General features: G+C 41.5%; 1 pseudogene; it reads left to right on the top strand.

Moving 5' to 3' along the window:
- Window positions 1-4,182: 4,182 nt before the first annotated feature.
- Window positions 4,183-19,143, top strand: Rpl9-ps10 (ribosomal protein L9, pseudogene 10; annotated as a pseudogene).
- The last annotated feature ends 788 nt before the right edge of the window (window positions 19,144-19,931 follow it).

Raw genomic sequence — 19,931 nt, forward strand, 5'->3', positions numbered from 1 at the left:
CAACTTCAGCAAAGTGGCTGGGTGTAAAATTAACTCAAATAAATCAGTAGCCTTCCTCTCCACAAAAGAGAAACAAGCCGAGAAAGAAATTAGGGAAACGACACCCTGCATAATAGACCCAAATAATGTAAAGTACCTCGGTGTGACGTTAACCAAGCAAGTAAAAGATCTGTACAATAAGAACTTCAAGACTCTGAAGAAAGAAATTGAAGAAGACCTCAGAAGATGGAAAGATCTCCCATGCTCATGGATTGGCAGGATTAATATAGTAAAAATGGCCATTTTACCAAAAGCGATCTACAGATTCAATGCAATCCCCATCAAAATACCAATCCAATTCTTCAAAGAGTTAGACAGAACAATTTGGAAATTCATCTAGAATAACAAAAAAACCCAGGATAGCTAAAACTATCCTCAACAATAAAAGGACTTCAGGGGGAATCACTATCCCTGAACTCAAGCAGTATTACAGAGCAATAGTGATAAAAAAAACTGCATGGTCTTGGTACAGAGTCAGACAGATAGACCAATGGAACAGAATTGAAGACCCAGAAATGAACCCACACACCTATGGGCACTTGATTTTTGACAAAGGAGCCAAAACCATCCAATGGAAAAAAGATAGCATTTTCAGCAAATGGTGCTGGTTCAACTTATCACCCTGTACAAAGCTTAAGTCCAAGTGGATCAAGGACCTGCACATCAAACCAGATAAACTCAAACTAATAGATGGAAAACTAGGGCAGCATCTCAAACACATGGGAACTGGAAAAAATTTCCTGAACAAAACACCAATGGCTTATGCTCTAAGATCAAGAATCGACAAATGGGATCTCATAAAACTGCAAAGCTTCTGTAAGGCAAAGGACACTGCGGTTAGGACAAAATGGCAACCAACAGATTGGGAAAAGATCTTTACCAATCCTACATCAGATAGAGGGCTTATATCCAAAATATACACAGAACTCAAGAAGTTAGACCGCAGCGAGACAAATAACCCTATTAAAAAATGGGTTTCAGAGCTAAACAAAGAATTCACAGCTGAGGAATGCCAAATGGCTGAGAAACACCTAAAGAAATGTTCAACATCTTTAGTCATAGGGGAAATGCAAATCAAAACAACCCTGAGATTTCACTTCATACCAGTGAGAATGGCTAAGATCAAAAACTCAGGTGACAACAAATGCTGGCGAGGATGTGGAGAAAGAGGAACACTCCTCCATTGTTGGTGGGATTGCAGACTGGTACAACCATTCTGGAAATCAGTCTGGAGCTTCCTCATAAAATTGGACATTGAACTACCTGAGGATCCAGCTATACCTCTCTTGGGCATATACCCAAAATATGCCCCACCATATAAAAAAGACACGTGCTCCACTATGTTCATCGCAGCCTTATTTATAATAGCCAGAAGCTGGAAAGAACCCAGATACCCTTCAACAGAGGAATGGATACAGAAAATGTGGTACATCTACACAATGGAATATTACTCAGCTATCAAAAACAACGAGTTTATGAAATTCATAGGCAAATGGTCGGAACTGGAAAAATATCATCCTGAGTGAGGTTACCCAATCACAGAAAAACATACATGGTATGCACTCATTGATAAGTGGCTATTAGCCCAAATGCTTGAATTACCCTAGATGCCTAGAACAAATGAAACTCAAGATGGATGATCAAAATGTGAATGCGTCACTCCTTCTTTAAAATGGGAACAAGAATACCCTTGGCAGGGAATAGAGAGGCAAAGATTAAAACAGACACAGAAGGAACACCCATTCAGAGTCTGCCCCACATGTGGCCCATGCATATACAGCCACCCAATTAGACAAGATGGATGAAGCAAAGAAGTGCAGACCGACAGGAGCCGGATGTAGATCGCTCCTGTGAGACACAGCCAGAATACAGCAAATACAGAGGCGAATGCCAGCAGCAAACCACTGAACTGAGAATAGGACCCCCGCTGAAGGAATCAGAGAAAGAACTGGAAGAGCTTGAAGGGGCTCGAGACCCCATATGTACAACAATGCCAAGCAACCAGAGCTTCCAGGGACTAAGCCACTAACTAAAGACTATACATGGACTGACCCTGGACTCTGACCTCATAGGTAGCAATGAATATCCTAGTAAGAGCACCAGTGGAAGGGGAAGCCCTGGGTCCTGCTAAGACTGAACCCCCAGTGAACTAGATTGTTGGGGAAAGGGCGGCAAAAGGGGGAGGATGGGGAGGGGAACACCGATAAGAAACGGGAGGGGGAGGGGGATGTTTGCCTGGAAACCGGGAAAGGGAATAACACTCAAAATGTATATAAGAAATACTCAAGTTAATAAAAAAAAAAAAAGAACACACCAACCCTGGGCATAAACATCTAGAAAGCGATTTGAGAATGTGACCATTAGTAAAATAATAACCGGAAGTTCTCCCCCTAGAGCCTATGTCTTCTATAGCTGCAGGCTTTTAACCATGTTTTCAGTACCAGGCACAATTCTTTCTAGCAAACAGTCCTAAACTCAACCAAAATTGGTTGGCTATTCAATAATTATTATGCTACTCTTGTACTAGTGGCATATCTTGCCTGCCAGCGTCCAACGCATAGTATCTTCTGGCGCTACAAAAGCTAGCCACGAGAAAGGAAGTCACCTGGTCAGTTTGAGGTTGGCTTCTATGTGTTTTGCAACCAAACTCTGAGGTGTCTACAGAAACAGTCTTCCCATCTAGTTAAGGTGGGCAGCCAAGAGCATGGCAGTAGCTTATCCATCCTACAAAGTGACCACAACCAAAATTCCATAGCCATTCTTCACAGACATAGGAAAAAAAATCTCAAAACTTACCCGGAGGCACAAAAGACCAAGGATGATCAAAGTAATCTTGAGCAAAAAGAATATTGTTAGGAAATCTGTATTTTGATATGTGGGAAAGGAAAAGTAGAACATTATCTTTCGCCATACACAAGATTCAACTTCAAATGGATTAAGGACCTCACCATAAGACCTGATACCCTGAGACTTCTAGAGAAAAAAGTAGGGAGGTCACAGAATGGGGAAAATCTTTGCCAGGTATACATCTGACAGGTTTCTCTAGAATACTCAAAGAACTCAAACATCTAAACATCAAGGAAAGAAATACAACTAGATAGCAAATATTTTTTTAAGTGTTCAACACTCTTAACCTCCAGGGAAATGCACTGCTAGGATTCTCTCTCGCTCTGGTCAGAACAGCCATCATTGAGGAATGCTAACAAATGCTGACGTGAAAGGGGTATGCTGCTTCCATACTGTTGGTAGGACCATAAACGAGTACAGTCCATTTGGAAATCAGTCTCGAAGTTTCTCCAAAAGAGTAGAAATAGAACTGCCAGGCTGGAGAGATGGCTCAGTGGTTAAGAGCACTAACTGTTCTTCCAGAGGTCCTGAGTTCAATTCCCAGCAATCACGTGGTGGCTCACAGCCATCTGTAATGGGATCTGATGCCCTCTTCTGGTGTGTCTGAATATAGCAACAATGTACTCACATACATAAAGTAAAAAAAAATCTTAAAAAAAATAGAACTGCCATATGACTCAGCTATCCACTCCTGAGTGTGCATGCATATGTATTTATATATATATATGTATGTATGTATGTGTGTAGATATGTATGTGTGTAGATATGTATGTAGATATGTATGTGTGTATATATATATGAATGTATGTGTGTAGATATGTATGTGTGTGGATATGTATGTATGTATGTAGATATGTATGCATGCATGTATGTGTGTGGATATGTATGTATGTATGTAGACATGTATGTATGTAGACATGTATATATGTATATATGTATGTGTGTATGTATTACTTTCTATCCAACTGCAGAGATACTTGTACATCCATGTTCATTACTGCTCTATTCATAATTTCCGGTGAATGGAATCGACCTAAATGTCCATCAATAGATAATGAAAATGTTGTAGCTATACACAACTGAATATTAATCAGCAATAAAGACAAATACTGTGAAAAAAAAGAAGGGGAGGGGGAGGGCTTAGGGGGTTGTTGGCCCGGAAACCGGGAAAGGGAATGACACTCGAAATGTAAATAAGAAATACTTAAGTTAATAAAAAAAAAGTAATAAAAATAAAAGAAACTAAGTTTCTGTAGTAGGGAAGATCTATTGGAACAGCAATAGGTACTGGAAATCATGGAAGATTGTTTACTGGGTGTCATCAAACTGGAATACCTGAGAGGAGGGAAACAGATCCACAGTAACTCCACACTGCCAATGCCTTACCCATCAAGCCTGTACCAATCAGGCTTCCTATGGTACAGGTGATACTCAGCATCTTCATCTTTTATCTCCATCTGCCATTTGGACTCCTGAAGCATTAAGAGTTCTCCACAATACAAGAAAATACACATAGCTCCTGTGTTAATACAAGACTATCAGTCCAGGGACACTGGCACTGGGGAAGAACCTCACTCAAGGTTTTCAATTCCAATGTCATCTCTTCTTCCCCTGGTTACTACCATATCTATGAAAGGAATGAAAGGGACCCTGGAAAATACAAGACTATGAATCTCCCATACTACCCACACAAACTACAAAAGAAAATTCATGTCCAATCCTCCATATTCATCAGCAGGCTTTCACATCTTTCCCATATTTGTCATGGGGGTTAAAAATCTACTCTGAAACATCTGGTCATAAATTTCTTCTCCAAACAGACATTTACCAACCTTCCCACCATTTATCCCTTTACATCCAGCTTATCCTTCCACCATGTAGCCCTACTAGAGTGTGTACACAGACAATATGAAATAATGGCCACATTGAGAGCACTCTTCTTTATTGATACACAGTGACAGTGAAAGTGTAAAAACTAACAGAGATTTGGAACTGTCCATCTATGTTCCATAAAGAAAAATGCAGTATATTTGGTGGTTGATCACATTGGAAAACTTTGCTCTACAGAATATGCAGCCCATAGGCTCTGCTCATTCTGTTCCATTAGAAGCCACCCCTTAGTTCTTTGTTGCTCTCCTTCTCACTTTTTTTCCTTTCTTTCTTTCTTATTCAAACAGGGTAGGTATGCCCACATATCGTTGACAATGCTAAATCTCACTATATAAATCAAACTGGCCTTCAAATTACAGAGATCTCCCTGCCTTTGTCTCCTGAGTGCTTGGATTAAGGTGTAGGAAAATAAAACCAGCTTAGTCCACACTTTATAACAGCATGCTCATGTGTGGAACAGTGAAAGGCACCCTGGTTCCCAGTTGCGGTGGCTTGAACCCCGGAGACCCTGAAAGGGACAATATAGAGTTCACCTGACTCCCTGGAAACCAGGCCCATCAGTAGCCCACAACCTTCCATAGATTTGTGGCCATCAGTCACATAAAGGGCAATGATCTAAGACCCTTCACAGTTAGAGGACATGGCCACAGGTCATGTAGGCTCAAGACACATGTCCATTATAATGAGGTACCTACAGGCCTAGAGTTTTGGCAATGAATTTTCCTTCCCAGACACTGCTCCCTACAAGAGGAATTTAATCTCAGGCCTACTCTGAGAAGTGGGGTACGGTTTTACTCATCCACTTTCTGTTATGACAATAACAAAAACAACAGACTGTCTCTTTTCATCAGGATCTGCCATGAGGAGCCTTAGAGAAGGTCTTTGCTCACAGAGCCGCCATCTAATTTCCTGAAGAAATCCTCCTTTTGCTCCCAGTCACCTCCACCACCAAACTAGGCACATCCAGTCCAGCCAAAGAATACCCTCATGGAAGCAACTGGGCCTCCCTTTCTTTTCCCCTTGGCCCAAGGCTAGGTCCAGGCCTGGAGACCTCAGCTCCATTCTCAGCTCTTCCACAGCACCCCAAGAGCACCTGAATGCCCCAGGGCCTGAGAAACAGATGGATCCAGCCTCTTTGCTAGGGCCAGTAACTGGCCCTAGCAAGTTCCAACTATGCCCCACTCTCAGACTGCACTTCCCCACCCCAGGAGAGGTGTCTCCTATTTGCCATACTTTTGTCAACTATCTGCATCATGCCTCCTGGAGCAGCCAAAACCTTGTGGGAGAGTGGATGCATGACCCTAGCATTGATGCTACACTCGTGTATATACACATATAATTCTAAGTGCCCATGAAGTCCAGAAGAGTGTGGGTGATCTATCCCTGCATTGGAGCTCCAGGAAGTTGGGAGACAGAACAGGGAAATTGCAACTGCACAGGGTGCTTCATAAATAGCTCATTGCAAATGAGCTGTCATCATGCACTGAAGATTTTAATTTCCTTGATGTTGAAGAACATTGTAAGAAGAACATTTGAAAATTGACTAGAATCACATTATGATTTTAAAGATAAAATATAAATCATGCAAAGGAGATTGGAGCAACTCATGAAATGATGAGGGAAGGTCATACTGAAGACAGGTGTACTAACTCACCTGAAAACTCAACACTAGAAGAAGCATGAAGATAGCTAGCATGTTAGGGCCATCCTGGACAACTTGAGATCTCCTATATCTAGACATTGTTGATGGTCTAAACTGCAGCATCGAGCCATGCTGGTGTCACCAGACCTTGCTGGAGCACAGAGACCATATTGCGGTGAATGGCCTATGCTTTTCCATTAGCCTATGTCAGTGTCTCTGATTCTGGAAGCCTCTGAGAACCCCATCAGGAGCCATGATACTACAGCTTCTAGGGTCTGTGTTCCTGGTGGGCTTTTGCAGAAAACACTGTGAAAACCCATAACCCGTTCTTTAACTGAAGTGAACAGCAAGAAGAATTCTATTGCTGTGATATTAATGACTGAAGATGCAGGGTTAGCAGGGATGGATATGGAAGGCTTTTGTCATAACCGCTATTCATACGCCAACTCAACCCACCTCCCAAGAAAGTAGCATGGAGACATTTAAGGCAATTCTTAAATGGGATAGAATTCTGAAGTGTACCACTACCCAATTAATGGGTAATGGAAGGGGTCCAGGAGGGGAAGAGATATATCCTATTTATGGAGCAGTCCAGGAAGAGTATGTCCCCATACTCCAGTGAGAGTATAGATAACACAAATTAATCTGGTTTAGTTTTATTTTTTTACTCTTTGGGGGACAGGGTGACTAAAAGAGTGGGTGGAAAGACAGTGCATCTGGCCAGGTGGTATCTGATGTTAAACATGTGAGAAAATCAATACAAATGCTATGTTTTGGCTGTATATTTGGAATATACTGAAAATATATAATACTACATTAACTGGGAAATTTTCAAAAAATCTTCCTTTAAAGTATTCTACATCATGTGTTAAACATTCAGTCTCTAAATTTCATCCATGCACTTTGGTAGATGGAGACAGGAATGTCCCTAACCTCGGGATCAACAGTTCTTAAATGACATCCAGGAATGAGAAGTACACAGTGAAGTCAGGCTGTGGCCCTTGGTCTAAGGCAGCATCCAATTCACTGAGTTGTTCAAGGAAGAGTTGGTCTTGGATGGCAGTCTGGTCTTGAACATCTTCTGTAAGTGTCTGTTGAGCAATGCAATCTCCCTCGGATTCCCAGCTGCCATAGCTGTGATGGACTGTGGAGTTCGGGTTAAGACTAGATTGTGGGCTGCAGCTGGTTTTGCTGGTCTTGTGACAAACTGGTAACTGATCTACAATACTATCTCCTGCTGCTGGTCCTTGTACAGCCTGTATAAAAATCAGGATTTTAGATAAGAAAGGATCATTGGTCTGAGCAATAGGGAAGACTGATTCCATGTCTGAGACCATACTAAGCATGAGAGGTGGAAAAGAACTTACATGAGATGATACGTCCCGTGAGGAAAATATGGATTCTGAGTCTGGGAACCTACTTAATGGGCTGTGACTGCATGGAGAATGAGAACTGAGAACATACTGTCTGTTGGTCGAGATATTCTCAAAGACAGAGATTAGTAGAAAGACAGTGCCTTGAAGATTGGAACCTTAGCACAGGAACCCAGGCCTTGCATTTTCATTTATACCATAGCCTTCTTCCTCTGCTTCCTTGGCTCCCTAGACTTTCTATTCCTCAGGTAGATTTCACAGGTCTGGTCAATTTTGGAGAAGATGGCCATCTGGTCTAGATAATTACTCAAGGGGCTGAGTTCAGGAAGAGGGCTCACAACTGATGGTGCCTGACACATAGAGAAGGGGGACTCTGAGTTTTGGGTTGTATTTGAAGATCTGAGTAGAGGAGGAGAGCTAAAACCCAAGAGTCTCTGACACATAGAATCATCACTAGCTGACACATCAGGAGGAGAAGGAACATTGGGAAGGCTAGACCTATCACTAGATAGGAGCCCTGGTTTCCTGGGAACGGCACTATACTTCTGATTCTAATACTCCCATCCCCACCCTGATAACGTGGCTCTTGGTGAAACACACCTCTTCCAAGGGCTCATCAGGGAGGAATAAGTTGGATTCTTGGTGAGGAAAGTTCTTCGATGGTCTAAACTGAGGCAAACAGCTGACATCCAAATGTCTCTGGCACACAGATTCTGTACTAGTAGCAGAAAGTGAAACTTCACCACCTTTGGGGTAGGTAGGCCTAGAATGAAGTCCAATTCCAATATTTTCAGGGAATTGTTTACACTTCTGACATTCTCTGGCTCGTCTATTCTTAAAATAGATCTAGAAAGACAAAGAAAAGGAGAGCTGATAAGAGGCCAGTTGTCTCCTTCTGGTCTGAGCAGACCTTGGGCACTGGCTCTGCAACCAGTCCCACAACACCGAGAGAAAGCTTAACTCCCAGGTGTTCTGCAATGCTCAGGATCACAGGATCACATATCACAGAGGCATTTCAACTCCCAGGAGATCAGACACAAGCAGAAGCACTGGAGCTCTGACACAGGCAAGATCACAGTTGAGGACCCAACATCTTTCCCAAAACACAGCATAAATAGGACCCCCCCATAGAAACCAGGGAAACATAAACCCCTGCCCAGACAGACACACAGGTTCCTTCCAGTCACTGTGCCTGGAGCAAACCCAGGACATTGGCTTGCCACCCACTCCTGCTAAGAACTGAGAAAGCTTGACTCCCAGAAGCTCTGACACAACAGGGTCTCAGAAGCTTGGTCACACCAGTATTTCAGGATCCCAGAGGCAGGTTGACTCTGCAGGAGCTCCGACACACCCAGGATCTCAGGATCACAGGATCAGAGAAATAGCTGGAGTCTGAGGGGTTCTGACACAACCAGGATCAGATGAAGGACAGTCTCCAGTTGGAGACAGGAAGGGCAGGTAGCAGTAGAAATAACCAGATGGCACTAGGTAGGAACAAAAACATAAGAAACAGAAACCAAGACGACTTTGCATCATTAGAATTCAGTTGTCCCACTACAGCAAAGCCTGGATACCCCCATCACACCAGAAAAACAAGATTCAGACTTAAAACCACATCTCATAATGATGATAAAGGAATTTAGGAAGGACATAAATAACTCCCTTAAAGAATTACAGGCGAACACTTGTAAACAGATAGAAGCCATTACAAAAGAAACACACAAAAAAAGTTAAAGAATTACAAGAAAACAAAAAAACACAAGTGAAGGAAATGAACAAAATTGTCCAGGATCTAAAAATGAGAATCAAAACGCAAAAAAAAAATCGCAAAGGGAGATAACACTGGAGATAGACAACCTAGGAAAGAGATCAGGAGACATAGATGCAAGCATCACCAACAGAATACAAGAGATAGAAGAGAGAATCTCAGGGGCAGAAGATACCATAAAAGTATTAACACAAGTCAAGGAAAATGGAAAATACAAAAATATTCTGACCCAAAACATTCAGGAAATGCAAAAGACAATGAGAAGACCAAAGGGAAGAAAAATAGGTATAAAAGAGAGTGAAGACTCCAAACTAAAGGGCCAGTAAATATCTTCAACAAAATTATAAAAGAAAACTTACATAACCTAAACAAAGAGATACCCAGAACAAAAAGCCTTAAGATTCTAAAGACTGGAACAGAAAAGATCCTTCTGTCACATAATAATCAAAATACCAAATACACAAAACAAAGAATATTAAAAGCAGTAAGGGCAAAAGGTCAAGTTACCCTGAAGACCAAGCTATACCACTACTGGGCCATATACCCAAAAGATGCTCCAACATACAACAAAGACACATGTACCACTATGTTCATAGCAGTCTTATTTATAATAGTCAGATACTAGAATGAACACAGATGCCCTTCAATAGAGGAAAAAATTCAAAAAATGTCGTACATTTACACAATGGAGCATTACTCAGCTATCAAAAACTATGACTTCATGAAATACATAGGCAAATGGATTGAACTAGAAAATATCACCCTGAGTGAGTTAACCCACGTAGTAGGGGATATGGAGGCAAAATTTAGAGCAGAGTCTGAAGGAACTGCCATTCAGAGCCTGCCCTACATGTGGCCCATATATATACAGCCACAAAAACTAGACAAGATTGATGAAGCTAAAAAGTGCATACTGAAAGGGATTGGATATATATCTCTCTTGAGAGACACAACCAGAGTATGTCAAATACAGAGGTGAATGCTAGCAGCAAACCACTGAACTGAGAACAGGACACCCTGTGGGGAAATATAATAAAAACACATGTTTTTCTATGTTCACAGCAGCCTTATTCATAAGAGCCAGAGGCTGGAAAGGACCACGATGTCCTTCAACAAAGGAATGGATACAGAAAAGGTGGTACATTTAGACAAGGGAGTACCACACAGCTATTAAAATTAATGACTTCATGAAATTCATAGGCAAAGGGATGGAACTGGAAAATATCATCCTGAGTGACATGCCCAGTCACAAAAGAAGACACATGGTATGGATTCACTAATAATTGGATATTATCCCGAAAGCTCAAATTGCCCAAGATACAAGCCACAGACCACATGGAGCTCAAGAAGGACAACCAAAGTGTGGATGCTTAAGCCCTTTTGAAGGGGGAACAAAAATATTCCTAGGAGGAGATATGGAGACAAAGTTTGGAGCAGAGACTGAGGGAATTACCATTCAGAGCCTGCCACACCAGTGAATCCAGCCCACATTTTTATAGAGCCAACAAACCTAGAGAATATTGATGAATCCAAGAAGTGCATGCTGACAGGAGCCTGATATACCTGTCTCCTGAGAGGTTCAACCAGAGTGTAACAAATACAGAGGAGAATGCTAGCAACAAACCATTGAACTAAAAACAGAGCCCCTGTATGAGGACTTAGAGAAAGGATTGAAGGAGCTGAAGGGGCTTGCAACCCCAAAAGAACAACAATACAAACCAACCAGAGCTCCCAGGGACTAAACCACTACCCAAAGCATACACATAGACAGAACCATGGCTCCAGCTACATATGAAGCAGAGGACAGCCTTCTTGGGCACTAATGAGAAGAGAAGCCCTTGGTTCTGCCAGAGCTGGATCCCCCCTCCCCATGTAGAGGAATGTCAGGGTGGAAAGACAGGAAGGGTGCATGGTTTGGGAGGGGAACACCCTTAAAAAGAAGGAGGAGAGAGGATCAGATAGAGGGCTTATGAATGGGAAAACAGGAAAGGAAATAACAGTTGAAATGTAAATAAAAATATCCAATAAAAAATAAATTAAGTATTGCTAAGAAACAAAAAAAGAAAGACATTATCATCTTGAGTGAGGTAACTAAATCACAAAAAAGACCACATGGTATGCACTCACTGATAAGTGGATATAACCCCAAAAGTTCAGAATACTCAAGATACAATGTAGAAACCACCTGAAGGTCAAGAAGAAAGACCAAACTGTGGATGTTGCAGTCCTTCTACGAAGAAGGAAAAAAATAGGCAGTGAAGAAATTACAAGACAAAGTGTGGAGAAAGACATAAGGAAAGGCCATTCAGAGACTATCGTACCTGAGGATCCACCCCACATACAGTCACCAAACCCAGATACTACTGGAGATGCCAAAAATTGCATGCTGACTGGAGCCTGAGAAAACCATCTCCTGAGAGGCTCTGCAAGAACTTTACTGAAACAGATGGGCATGATTTCAGCCACCCACTGAACTGAGCACAGGAACCATAAGGGAGGAATTAGAGAAAGGACTGAAGAAACTAAAGAGTTTGCCACCCCATAGAAAGAACAACAATATCAACCAACCAGACTCCTAAGTACTCCCAGGGACTAAACCACTAACTATATAGTATACATGGAGAAACCCAAGGCTACAGCCACATATGTAGTAGAGGATGGCCTTTTCAAGATCAATTGCAGAAGAGACTCTTGGTCCTTTTGAAGGCTCCAAGCCCCAGTGTAGCGGAATGCCAGCAGGGAGGGAGGAGGGAGTGGATAAGGCAGTGGGAGAAAACTCTCACAGAAGCAGGGTGCCAGTTGGGATAGAGGTTTCCAGAGCTGAAACCACAAAAGGAAATAACATTTGAACACTAAATAAAGAAAATATCCAATTAAAAAAAAAAGAGGTCGTTTGTACTCTCTGGGTCCCTAATATGGAGATGCTGGGTGAAAAGCCTGGGCTTTGGCTTCTACCCATCATCCATCACAGAATTCTAAGGAACCTGGGCACCAAAGCATAAATACAGGAAGAACTGGACTTAAAACCCACAGAAAAAGGAAGCATCTATATGGACTCATAAATTTTGAGGCTGGCAATGACCACTAAGATTCACTGACACTGTGGTACCAGTATGGCTTCCCCATGCACCAGAATTGTGCACTGAGGATAAGGAAGATTTGAATCCAGCCTTTACCAACCTTCTCCAACCTAGAACTGGGGCAAAGAACACAAAGCTATGAACAGGCACCAAAATTCAACAGTCAGGAAGTATACAAGTGACACATGGTGGAGTGGCTATCTGAACAGTAGAGAGGGAAACACAAGAGAGGCCATAACTTGATTTGTTTCTCCTTTATGCCAAGAGTTCAAGCCAGTGATCTGCATTGTTCCAAGCTCACGTAATTGTTCACATTATAATGGTCCTGCAGAAATAGCTTTTGCTTTTTGGAGAGCATATTTCGTTTCTTCCTCTCCATTCCTGGAGAATCAGGAGAATCTGGTGACACTGAAGGTACTTGTGAAGCCATGAGACCTTGTTCACTTGGTAGACCCGGGGCAACTGGAGAATTGGAGGATTTGTTACTTGAAAGAACAGAGCATCTTGCCATCATTTTTAGACTGGATGGGAATTAGAACCCGTGGAAAACTATAGAGCTCTAGATTTCCTGAAAATGTAATCCCAGAGCCAGACTTTGTTGAACAAGAGAACCTGAGACTAGTCGGGAGGATGGGGGAGAAAGGGAGGCAGAGACAGAGTCGGAGACAGAGAGATCTCAGAACTCTAGAGGTTTATCTTCTTCACTCTGGCATCTCTGTTGAAGTCTTCTTCCTAGGCTAGTACACAAAACATCGTAGCTGGGCCAACAACATGGTGTCCAACCAGCTGAATTCCTCTGGCTTCTGTGAGCCCTGCATGCCTATGGTTCCCAGTGCTGATATCTATGGGGGGAAAACTTCAACTGCTCCTGCCTTTTTTCAGGACCATCTATCCAACTTTCTGGGAATTTGGGGGACATCAACCTCCAAACACATATACCAGCTGCAGAATGCTCCCAAAAGCTCTTCATCTGCTAGCTCCCTCTGTCCTCCATGAGTGTAGCCACCCACAACATATCCATCATATACAAATTATACTCAGGACACCCACTCACCTGGCAAACAGTAGGTTGTTTTACCTTGATGGGTCTCCTCTCTGTGTTTGACTAGTTCTTCAGGAACCTGGCCTTAAATATCTTCTGCAGGCAGGATACTCAAAGCTCCACCCACTCTTTGGCTCCTCCCTCACTGTCGAACCTGCAATTCCTAAGATGAACCCTCCCTTTAGACACTCCTCCCAGACACTCCTTGTCTAATTGATTGAATCACAATTGTTTAGTTTTTTCCGTTGATTTTTGGGTCAGGGTCTGTCATTGCAGGAAGCTCTTTTCTTCCCAAGCCTATAAGTCATCCTGTTCTGCCCAGAAAAACAATCCCTGGCTGTTTAGGGGGAAATTCATGTAAAATATGTCATCAGTCTCACACGATGTTTACCTTTATTCAATGGACTCAGGAGACAAACCAGGTGCATCATTCTAAGTTCAAAGCTAGCCTCAACTACAAAACACTTTACAGGACAGATGGAGCTCCACAGAAAAACCATCTTCCAGATTATAAATGTACATTTATATATGTGAATATGTATAGAATCATATTGTTCCCCCAACACAAGCTCTTACACACATCTGTAATCTTAATATTCAAGATCTTTCTCTTACATAAACAATTTCAAAAGTAGTTGAAAATGATATAAATACCACAAACCACACATTCAAACCAACAAGTGCCCACCTGACCATATGGCCTACATGAGTTTTTTATTGTTCTACCTTCTGTACAACAACGTCTAAGTGAACTCAATAGAACTCATACTTTACCCATGCACTTTATATGTGTGATCTCTATAAGACTTTTAAGAAATGGGTGTTAGATTTTCTCAAAGTCTTTTTCAGCATCTAATGAGAAAATCATGTGATTTTTTTTCTTTCAGCTTGTTGACATGGTGGATTGCATTTGGTGAATTTTCTTTTTTTTTTCCAGAGCTGGAGACTGAACCCAGGGCCTTGCACTTGCTAAGCAAGCGCTCTACCACTGAGCTAAATCCCCAACCCTTGGTGAATTTTCGTATGTTCAAGCAGCCCCCTGCTTCCCTTGGATGAAGATTACTTAATCATGATAGATGATTTCTTTAATGTATTCTTTGATTCGGTGGCTGAGTATTTTACTGAGTATTTTTGCATCTATGTTCATGAGGGAAATTATTCTGAAACTTTCTTTCTTGAAACTTTCTGTGGTTTAGATATCAGGGTGACTGTTATCTAATAGAAAGAGGTTGGCAATGTTCCATTTTGTGTTTTGTGCAATAGTTTGAAGAGTATTTACACTAGCTCTTCTTTGAAAATCTGATAAAATTCTGTGCTTAAACCATCTAGACCACAGATTTTTTTACATTAGGAGGCTGTTAATGGCTGCTTCTGTTTTTGGGGGGCGTTATAAGACTATTTATACAGTTTACATTGTCTTGAGTTATCTTTGTCAAGTGGAATATGTCCAGAAAATCATCCATTTCATTTAGATTTTTCAATTTTGTAGTAGAGGCATTTGTAGTAAGACCTAATGTTTCTTTGAATTTCCTCGGGGTCCATTGTTATGGCTCCCATTTCATTTCATTTTTAAAAAGACTTATTTATTTGTTTGTTTTAAGTAAGTACATTGTACACTGTCATTCTCTTCAGACACACCAGAGGAGAGCGTAAGATCCCATTACAGATGGTTGTGAGCCACCATGTGGTTGCTGGGAATTGAACTCAGGACCTCTGGAAGAGCAGTCAGTGCTCTTAACCACTGAGCCATCTCTCCAGCCAACCAGTGTCATTTCTGATCCTGTTAATTTGAACACTGTCTCTCTGCCTTTTAGTTAGTTTGGCTAAGGGGTTGTTTATCTTCCTGATTTTTCTCAAAGAACCAGCTCTTGATCATTCTTTGTATTGATCTCTTTGGTTCTAATTGAACAAATTCAGCCATGAGTTTGATTATTTTCTGCTGTCTACTCCTCCCTGGCATGTTTGCTTCTTTATACTCCAGGGCCCTCAAATGAACACATTATTTGCTAATATTAGAGCTCTCTAAATTCTTAATGAGGGCACTTCGTGCTGTGAACTTTCCTCTTAGCACTGCTTTTATACTGTCCCATAAGTTTGGGTATGTTGTACTATCATTTTCATTGAACTCTATAAAGTCTTTATTTCTATATTCCCTGACCCAAGGATCATTGAGTAGAGACTTGTTAAATTTTTATGACTATGCAGGCTTATGGTTGTTTCTGTTCTTCTTGAAGTCCAGCTTTAATCCATGGAAGTCTGATAGGATGCGAGGGTTATTTCGATTTTCTTGTATTCATCAAGACTTGCTTTGTGACAGAGTATATATGGTCAAATTTGGAAACAGTTCCTTGAAGGGTTGAGAAAAAGGTATGTTCTTTTGTGTTTGGGTAAAGTATGTTATACATATATCAGGTCCATTTGATTCAAAACCTCTGTTAGCTTAATTATTTCTGTTTAGCTTCTGTCTGGATGACTTTTCATTTGGTGAGAATGGGGTATTGAAGGCTCACACTATTATTGTGTCTGTTCGATGTGTGAGGTCTGACTTGAACCTTTTCCCGGACCTCTTGAAGGGGACTCTTGGAGGCAGTGATTGCTGTAAAAGCCAGAAGAGTTTAAACTGACATGTCAGGGTCCTCCACTTCAAGGGGAGATGACCCCAGCAGACTCTGACAGGGAGTTATATATCTTACAAACAAGTGGGGCAGAATTCAAACAATTGGAACAGAATTCAAACAATGGTAACTAGGCAGAGTACTATGGGTATTTGGTGGAGCAAAACAACTTTCAGATCAGACTCAGTGTTCTGTTCAAAACTTTCCCAAGGAGGGGTCAGTTTGAAGCCACAGGTAGCTTTGTGTGACAGTTTGGTTTGCAGCTGTTCCAGGATCTAAACCAGCTTTTTTCTTCCTGGAAAGGAGAAGTCCTTCTGCTAGGAATTTTATGGTGGGAATTTTCACACTGGTCCTAGATCGTTTCCAATTCTAGCTCTTACAAATGTTTGGTTGGAGCATTAGTAAAGTTTCTTTTATGGATGTGGGTACCTTTGTATTTGGGGCATAGATGTTAAGAATTGAGATGACATCTTAGTGAAGTATTCCCTTTAGGAGTATGAAGTGTCCTCCCCAACTCTTTTGATTACTTTTAGTTAAAAGTCTGCACAGTACATAACAGAATGGCAATTCTATTCTTTTCTTGGGGCCATTTGTTTGGAAAGACTTTGTTTTTATTCATTACTCTAAGGTTTCTGCTACCTTTGTTCCTGAGGATCTAAAGTCAACATCCACTGATACGGAAGCTCTATTCCAAACACCTTGCTTTAATTGAATCTCAGAATAAAACAATCTCAGCAGCTCCACCTTTTATCCCATAGATCTAGCAGCCACTCCTTTCCTGTCCCACCCTGCAGCCCCACTCAGTCTGGCTAGAATGAAGACAGCTATCATTATTTTTTATGATTATTCTGTAGATTTCTTTGTTTTGTTTGGGGTTTTTCGCTGATAATATTTTTATTTGATTCATGCGTATATTTCCACTCTTCATAAACAGAACTCTGTGAAAGAAGAATTTGGTATAATTGTGTTGGGTACAAAATTATAAATTCAAATACATTTTATGGCTGAATCTGGACAGTTACATTCATTTACATTCTTTTTCCTTTTTTTAAGGCAAAATTCAATTCCTAAGTTTCAGTTCAGTTCAAGCAGCATTCAATGTTATAATTTTTTTTAGTTCCCAGATTTAATCAGTTTTAACAGTACTTTAACAATGCTTGATATTTTAACAGTTCTTTAACCACACCTGTCTGGTGTTCCAGATGGAGATGGGGCTCCCTCACCTGTTTCAGTTTTTTTTTTTCACTTTTTTTATGTAATTTTTATTTTTTTCCCATCTTTATTAAATTGGGTATTTCTTTACACTTCAAATGTTATTCCATTTCCCGGTTTCCAGGGCAACATCCCCCTAACCCCTTCCCATCCCCTTCTACGTGGGTGTTCCCATCCCCATCCACCCCCCATTACCACCCTCCCCCCAACAATCACATTCACTGGGGGTTCAGCCTTGGCAGGATCAAGGGCTTCCCCTTCCACTGGTGCTCTTACTAGGATATTCATTGCTACCTATGAGGTTGGAGCCCAGGGTCAGTCCATGTATAGTCTTTAGGTAGTGGCTTAGTCCCTGGAGGCTCTGGTTGGTTGGCATTGTTGTTCATATGGGGTCTCAGCCCCTTCAAGCTCTTCCAGTCCTTTCTCTGATTCCTTCAACAGGGGTCCCATTCTCAGTTCAGTGGTTTGCTGCTGGCATTCGCCTAGATATTTGCTGTATTCTGGCTGTGTTTCTTTGTTTTTTGAAAACAGGGTTTCTCTGTATAAATTTGCGGGCTGTCCTGTCACTCACTTGGCAAACAAGGCTGACATAGAGCTCACACAGATCCACCTGCTTCTGCCTTCCCAGTGCTGGGATGAAATATATATACCATCACCTGACATTGAGGACATATTTCTTAACTGAGCAGGCAGAGATATTCAATTCAGATTTGGTTAGAGTCTGAGAAAAAAAATCATAGCCTTTGCCCCATCACTTGGGGTATTCTGTACTTTGGGGATATAGCCAGAAGAAATTCGGCCTTCCCTAATCAGTGACCGTATGAAGAAATGAATGTCTTCTCAGCCTGTTCTGCAGAGGCCCTGCTCATTCCTGACTACTGATGTCACCTCTTAATTGTTCCCTCCCTCTTAAACAATTCATGCAGCTATTTTTACCACATTTACTTTGAGAATGAAGACCATTCCAGAAATGAGACTGTTGACATTCTAGAAAACGTAAAGATCACTCTGAATAAGGGGCACAGTCATTGTAAAGGGCCCAAGAGGAACTGTTCTGAGGAACTTCAATAACTTCAATGTAGAGCTGTTTCTCCTTGGAAAGAAAAAGAAAAGGCTCCATGTTGACAAATGGTAGGGTAACAGAAAAGAGCTGGCCACTGTAAGAACCATCTGTAGTCATGTTCAGAACATGATCAAGGGTGATTAGGCTTCTGTTACAATATGAGATCTGTGGATGATCACTTTCCTATCAACATTGTTGTTCAGGAGAGCAGGTCTTTGGTTGAAACCTGTAATCTTTTCGGTGAAAAGTACATCTGCAAGATTCAGATGAGGACAGGTGTTGCTTGTTCTGTTTTTCAAGCCCAGGAGGATGAATTAATCGTTGAAGAAAAGAATAATGAGCTTGTTTCAAATTTAGTGCCTCTGGTTCAGTCAGCTGCAACAGTTAAAAACAAGGATATCAGGAAGTTTTTGGATGGCATCTGTGTGTCTGAGAAAGGAACCCTGCACCAGGCTGATGAAGTAGACCTCAGTTTCCTAGAGGAATCTGAACTTGGTCATAAGCACAATTTGGGCTCTTTGGGGAGCCACGAACTCAGCATGAAAATCCTGGGCTGCTGCAGATTGCCCTAGCCTCTCTCTGTTTGTCCATTACTCACAGAACTTGCACTTACCTATCTCTCAAAAGATGAAACTTAATTTTCCTCCTACTCTTTGAATCCGCCCACTCTGCAGACCCACAAATCCATTATGCTCACCCACACTTTTGTGCCAGTCTTGGTTCATCCTTACCCAATCTGGACCTATTCTTGTGGATTTATTTACCCCTGTTTATTGTCTTTTGTTTCTGTTTTGAAACAAGGTCTTTCTATTATTCCAGCCTGTTCTAAAGATGTCCTTATCTCAGAATTCTGAGTCCTGATTACAGGTATGAGTCCCCACAATCTTCAAGATTTAATCATTTTTCCAGAGAAACTAAAGGGTGACAGGTTTGTGTAGAAAGTGAAAACTAAGGGAAAAGTAGCCTTTCCCCCATAAGACTCCAACCCTGAAAAAATTAAGGCTACACCTGTCAGTCATTTCCTCAAGAAATGAAATTCTACTCACTCTGCTTCCAGGGTTCCTGACCATTCCTTCCTCTTAATAAGGACCCATTCTTAGAGGGCAACAGCCTGTTCAGTCTTCAACTGCCTTGTTTCCTCCCTTATTCAACCACTTTCCTCTTCTTGGGGCATCCATAAATTGTATGTGACCTCTCAAATGCTCTGTATATTCTATGTTATCTACCTAGATTCCCAAAGTCTCCTGCACAGAGAGCTCAAGCTTTTGCAGGATGGTACCTGGGTTTCTGCCTCTAGTTTGCCCTGTCACTAAGCTAAAGGGTTTTAAGAAAAAAAATGCTGATAATGGTGATGTGGTTT

Source organism: Rattus norvegicus, chromosome 1, assembly GCF_036323735.1.
Source record: "Rattus norvegicus strain BN/NHsdMcwi chromosome 1, GRCr8, whole genome shotgun sequence".
Lineage (NCBI taxonomy): Eukaryota > Metazoa > Chordata > Mammalia > Rodentia > Muridae > Rattus > Rattus norvegicus.